Raw genomic sequence first — 7,197 nt, forward strand, 5'->3', positions numbered from 1 at the left:
TCCATCTATCACCAGACTCAAAAAACATACAGCTATTCACTACCTCTACTTCTTCACCTTCTTCCACTGTTCAGTTCTGGATAATCTGGTTTCTTCTCCTAACTCCTCAAAATAACTTGTCCTAGGCTGTCTATGAACTTCTTTGTGTCCAGTGCCAAAGAACCCTTATCCAGTGTTCAATTTCTCAATTCATTAGCAGTTAGCACTTTGGATGACAACCCAACCTACACCCTACCTGCTCTGCCCCCTTTTTTTCTTCCTCATCACTACCTTGATTCATATCTGACACTCCTCTGTGCATTTTACAATATTACATCACTTACTCTTCTAAATAAACCATGTCAGTTATTAAGATTTTGCCTCTTGCTTCCAAATCTATCATTCTGTACTCTGCTTTGCCATGCTGGTCTGGGACCCTGAAAGCCACATGTCTTCTTTGCTGGTTTGCTCCTTGTTAGGGCCTGCCAACAGAAGCTACTAGAGGGAGATTGCAAAGCTGGAGGAGCAGAAAAGAAAACTCTTGTCTCCTGTTTGTTTCTATTCCTCTGAGTATCACCTGGCAACGGTTCTTCACTCAGCAAGGGGAAGTCAGATTGAGTTTACAGGTTTTTATTTAATGTTCCTAAAACCAGCCTTATCAAAACCCTTTTCTGAATACTGCACCAGCCAATAGGAGTCCCTTCCTCAGAAGTTTGCTTCCAAGTTCCATAGGGTTACTCCTCAAAGATCCTCAAATTTCATCCTACCACCTTCTGCTGCCACTAAACCCACAACTAGGTTCAGATCTCAGCATGCTCTAGGGGGACAAAAATAAAAAATAAAACAACTTTTACACTTAATCACAATTTTTGACAATTTATTTAAGCAGATATGGAGAATATTGTAGCAAGTGATTCTAAATACATTTGACCAAGGAAGACAGAATATAGCAATGGGTTGTACTTAATTAATTGATGGGTACATTTATGAAAGGTTCTGAATTTAGTACTAGTACCAGACAATTGAAAATGGCTTTAATAGTTTATTATGTTGGTTACTGGAAATTGAACTCAACAATGGCCTTCATCCAATGTGGTTGAGATGCTAGAACTTCCCATGCTTTAAAGCTTTACTTAATTAAGGCTTTACTTAAAGTAAGTCTCCCAAAGGTTTGGGAGATAGGACTGTTGGAGTGGATTTATCTTTTGCAAATACATGCACCTCCCCCAACACCATTATCTCCTGAGGGGGCACAAAGAACATATCTTCACTAGAAAATTGAGAAATAGTTTACATTAGGAGGAAAGCATCAGTATCCTTGAAGAGCTCTATGATGTCTTTCTGTTTCTTGGGAAATGTGACCATTGAGAAGGCCTCCATAAAAAAATGGTTAATGGGACTTCCCTAGTGGTCCAGTGGTTAAGACTCCATGCTTCCACTGCAGTGGGCACAGATTTGATCCCTGGTTAGAGAATTAAAATCCCATACGCCATGTGGTGCTGCCAAAAGAGAGAGAGAGAAGGATTCCTTTATTTCAATTGGGATGATGATATAAAAAAGAGAGCAAGTGCAGAGCCTAATTGGCAGAAACAAGATGGCAAGCTCATTTTAATGAATTGCAAGGATAAATTGGTAATTCGACTACTTGGCAGTTGCTAATTGATTAGTCTCCCTAAAAAGGAACTAGTCCATCTACTAAATGTTAATTGATCAGGGGACTCTTCACGTTTGGTATCCAGAAACCTGACTCGGGTTGCCAAAAGGGAGAATCAGAGCCTCTCATCCAGTTTCCAGTTATAAGCTAGTTCAGAATCAGGAAGGCACTGATGGACAGGAAGGCAAATGATCCTGCAATGTGGCCACAGTGTCTACTGTAAGTCTTCCTTCAAGTCTCTCCCAGATTGGCCCATTGACATTTATCACAATCATGGTGTACTATGAAAAAAATACCCCAAACTTTTGGGAATGTGAGATACTGGCTGCGAATTTATGTAATGTTCTGGGAACCCATTTTCCAGGTCCACTAGTTAAAATGGGCTTCTGTTTTTCAAGTGATAAATGGGATTTTGGTACAAGTTTGATTCACAGTGGACCCGATAATTATGGGGACCCATTCTGTGATTATTTCCCCAGTTCATTCATGTATAATTGGAAGAGATATAATTAGCAACGGGCAGAATCCCCAGATGGCACTCTGATCTATAGAGTGAGAATTGTTTTAGGAGACAATGGCAAGCAAAAACTCCTGGAGTTTTCTCTTGTCACAGGATAATAAACCAAAAGCAAGTGAAGAAGTTGAAGAGACAAAGGTTATAATTTCGATTTGAGAGACAAAAGGATGCTGATACTTGTAACATTCAGGATCAATTTACAGAAGAGGGAGGAGAGAGAGAGTGCAAGCTCCGAGCTCTTGAGAAATTGGCTTATGTGATTATGGAAGTTGGTTAAGCAAGACCAAAACCAGTAGGTAAAGCTACCAGGAAGGGAAAAGCCAGAACTGAAGCTGCATCCCACAAGAAATCTTTCTTCTCTTTTTCCTTCACTTCCTCCTTCTTGTTCTTCTTATTCTCTGTCTCCTTCTATCTCTCTCCCTCCCCCTCAGCATTGCTTTAAAGGTCTTCCAACTGATTGAATTTATCCTACCTAAATCATCCAAAATAACCTCATTTACAAAAGATCATCTCATTATGGACTTTAATTACATCTGGAAACCCCCTTCAAAGTAACACTTAGATTTGTACCTGATTAATTAACTGGGGACTGTAGCCTAGCCAAATTGACACACTGAAAAAGAAAATCATATTATTATACCATCCCCACCTAACACGACTGCTCACTGTCCACAGCCCCTGGCACCTGGGATCTACTATTGCCCTGGGAAACATTTTTTGACCCTATACCGCACTGCAGGAACCATCAGAGTCAGCTTGCTTTTACTTGTCAATGCTATCAGCACACCTTCACAGTTCAGCTTTGGGCCAGTGAGCATCTTGCTCTCTATCATAATATAGTTTGCAGAACTTCACTGTTGGTCCAGTGGTTAAGAATCTGCCTGTCGATGGAGAGGACATGGGTTCGATCCCTGGTCCAGGAAGATTTCACATGCTGCACTGAATCCCATGCACCACAACTACTGAAGGCTGCATGCCCTAGAGCGTTTGCTCTGCAACAAGAGAAGCCAACACAATGAGAAGCCCGTGCACCACAACTAAAGAGCAGCCCCGATCAATGCAATTAGAGAAAGGCCACACACAGCAACAAAGGCCCAGCACAGCCAAAAGTAAATAAATAACAGAGTGTACAAATTTAAAATAATAATAATATGGCTGGCAAAAATATTGATTATTTTGACATCAAAGAACATCACATACATCCAGTACACTGTTGATATTATGCTTGTTAGATGTGGTGAGCAGAAATTAGCAAGAAATCTAAATGTGTTATCAAAATAGACGAGAGCAAAAAGATGAGACAAAATTTCATGAAAACCCAGGACCCCACCACTGTGATGAAACTTTTGAAAGGACAATGGTTTGGAGCATGTCAGGGTGTCCCTCCAAGATTAATAAAAAATTGTTGTGTCCTTGCAATGCCTATTCTTACAAAAAGGCACAAAGCTTCATGAGCCGTTTCGATTTTTAAGACAATATATAATACAACTAAGGCTTCACAGGTGGTGCCAGTGGTAAAGAACCTGCCAATGCAGGAGACACAAGAGACTCAGGTTCAATCCCTAAGTTGGGAAGATCCTCTGGAGAAGGAAATGGCAACCCACTTCAGTATTCCTGCCTGGAAAATCCTATTGACAGAGGAGCCTCGTGGACTACGGTCCATGGGGTCACAAAGAATTGGACATGACTGAGCACCCACACACACGCATACATACCACAGTTAAAAGTGCTTTTCTGATTGCATTTACTAACTCTTAAGGTATCAGATTTGAGTAGGAATCAGAGCAAGAAAAGTCTCTCCACCAAGAAGTTCAAGCTTCTCTACCACTTTGTCCTTATGACCAAGTCAGAGCCAATTATACTTTTAAAGTATCTTTAGCAAACAAGGGTGTTGTATTGATGTTCTGGCAAACTTTAATAAGAGAAACACAGCACAGAATTTTGGAGAAAACTCCAGCGTTTTGGAGAAAAGTACTATCCTATTGTACAGATAACTGTTTTGATTTTGAAAAACAGCTTCTGTCTTGAAACTGAGTCCTGGTAGAGATGACCATCTAACTATGAGATATCAAATGACTGCGCAACCTGAGATGCCCTTCCTAGAGTACATGTAGTCTGATCTATCAGGTTTTAATATTGGGCATGCACAGCAACAATCCTTGTCCAATTGGAAACAGTGTATAAGAGACTGAACCTGAGCAGGTCCTAAAGTCACAAGTAATTTATATATTTGACTCCTTGCAAAGAAAAAACCTGTCATTATTTTCATTTACATTATGCCCACTACTCTCTAAATATTAAACACTAATTCTGATAAACCCTTAATGTACCACCATTCCAGGGGGAAGGAAGAATGCCATCCAGCCAGGTTACGGCAGGTTGAGAAGAATCAGTCATTTCTACTCACTTAAATAAGCACATCTTCTTGATATGGGTTTGCCTTTCTGTCCCTGGTGATTCAGCCATCATCACTATCTGTGGTCTGACAGAATGTCTGTTTACCCCCATGGTATCCCAAACAACATTGGTTCTTATTTTTTTTTTGATGTTACAGACAAAGCTTTCTACTTTGGTTAGGACTGAGAAGTGAAAGACTGTTGTTCCAACAATAAAATAACAGTTAAGTGAAATCCACACTTTTTCTTAAAGTCATTGAAATGAACTAAATTCAAAATGGACAAACCCTGCATAGATGATCAAAGAATAGTGGCCTCTATAATATCTGGGGCCAATTGTCTAGTTTAGATAAATATTCGGGTGGAGTGTGCCCTAGGTGGAGATACTTTGCTAAGAAGAGAGACCAGTGGCTGAGGACAGAGGCTGGCTGGCATCTACCCCCTGAGTCGTCTCAACTAGTTGGTTGGTTGTGACTCTTCTGCAATGAAAGCTCTCTGGTGGGCACTGGTGCACCACAAAGATTCACACCCATTAGTAACCCTCCTACATTGTTGGCGGGACTAAATTAGTGCAGCCACTATAGAAAATAGCATGGAGCTTCCTTTAAAAAAGAATTGCCATATGATCCAGCAATCCCACTCTTGGGCGTATATCCAGAAAAAACTCTAATTCAGAAAGATACAAGCACAACAATGTTCATAGCAGCACTGTTAACAATAGCCAAGACATGGAAGCAATCTATGTCCATCAACAGATGAACAAATAAAGAAGATGTGGTATATATACACAATGGAGTAATAATCAGCTGTATAAAGAAAAATGAAATAATGCCATTTGCAGTAACATGAACGGAAGTGGAGATTATCAAACTAAGTGAAATAAATCAAAGACAAATATCATATGACATCACTTATATGTGGAGTCTAAAATACCATACAAATGAACTTGTTTACAAAACAGAAACAGATTCACAACACAGAAAACAAATTTTTGCTTACCAAAGGGGAAAGAGGATGGGGAGAAATAAATTAGGAGTTTGGGATTAGCATATACAAACTACTATATATAAAATAGACAAACAACACGATCCTGCTATAGAGCACAGGGAATTATATTCAACATCCTGCAATAAACAATAATGGAAAAAATATGAAAAAGAATATAAGACTTCCTCAGTGGTCAAGTGGTTAAGAGTCCACCTGCAAATGCAGGGGACGCAGGTTATATCTCTGGTCCTGGAAGGTTATGCATGCCACGGAGCAGACATGGCCTGGCTTCTCCACAAGAGAAGCCACCATCTGAGAAGCCCACGCACCACAACTAGAGAAAGCCCGTGTGCAGCAACAAAGATCCAGCACAGCCAAAAATCATAAATAAGTGTTTATTAAAAAGAAAAAGAATATATATGTGTGTAACAATCTATATATGTATAACTGAATCACTTTGCTATGTACCCGAAACTAACACAACATTGTAAATCAACTCTACTTCAATTTTTAAAAATAATAAATAAAAGGAGAACTGATCACGCACACACACACACATACATATTCACACTCTTTGTATTGTCTCAGTCCATTCAGGCTACTATAACAAGACACCTTAGACTGAATGGCTTATAAATAACAGAAATTTATTTCTATAATTATGTAGGCTGAGAAGCCCAAGATTAAAGAAATGACAGATTCTGTATCTGGTGAGCGTTCACTTCTTGGTTCATAGATGGCCATCTTTTTGCTGTGCCTTTACATGTCAGAATGGGCAAGGGAGCTCTTTGAGGCTGCTTTATAAGGACCCTAATCCTGAAAACTTCATGATCTAATCACCTGCCAAAGGCCTCACCTCCAAATACCATCACATTGGGTGTTAGGTTTCAACATATGAATTTCAGGGTGACAAAAACTTCCATTTATAGTGATATTCACTCCCATTGTCCGTTCATGTGCCTCTTCCCCAGACCCATCCAATATCCTCGATCATCCAATATTGTTCCTTCCGATCCTTTGACCAATGAGCTCTTCATCACAGCCCACAAGTCCACGTCTAGCCTTGCCTCAGGCCACTCTCTCTGCACAGAGCAGGTGACAGGTACGTGTCCTAAAGCTCTGTCCAGAGAGATGGTCTGGGCTCCTCGTGAGAGGAGCTGTAGTGCTGAACAGATCTTTTTCAGGTCATATCAGCATACCAAGATGATCCACTCATGAATCAAATTTCAAAAATTTTTCTCCTCTGTCAGTTGGTTGTAGAAAAACTTCTATAAGACCATAGATGTCTAGGAAAAGACGCCAGTGCAACAGTGAGAGGTGACATGGGATCTGGGTCACCTGCTTATGTACCTTATTTGTACCCTGTGAACTGCTCAGGACTAATCCTGGATAGGACACTTCCAACGTATGATGGACTGATCCTGGGCCAACCTGACTTTTTGGCTTATTTGCTGGTCGAGCTGTACCAAGCTCATGAGGAGTAGTTCTGGACACGTGGTTATTTGAGAGCCCAAGGTCAGACATAGTTGTCTACCAGGGGCTGGTATCAAGCTAGGTGCTATTTTCCAAATGATATATAGTTCTCTGCAGCAGATGGTGTGGCCTTGCTCTAGAACTCCAAGCAGTGTGCACTATGATTTCCTATTGGCACTTGACAAAGGCTC

Source organism: Giraffa tippelskirchi, chromosome 13 (assembly GCF_054371585.1).
Source record: "Giraffa tippelskirchi isolate mGirTip1 chromosome 13, T2T-mGirTip1v1.2.pri, whole genome shotgun sequence".
Classification (NCBI taxonomy): Eukaryota; Metazoa; Chordata; class Mammalia; order Artiodactyla; family Giraffidae; genus Giraffa; species Giraffa tippelskirchi.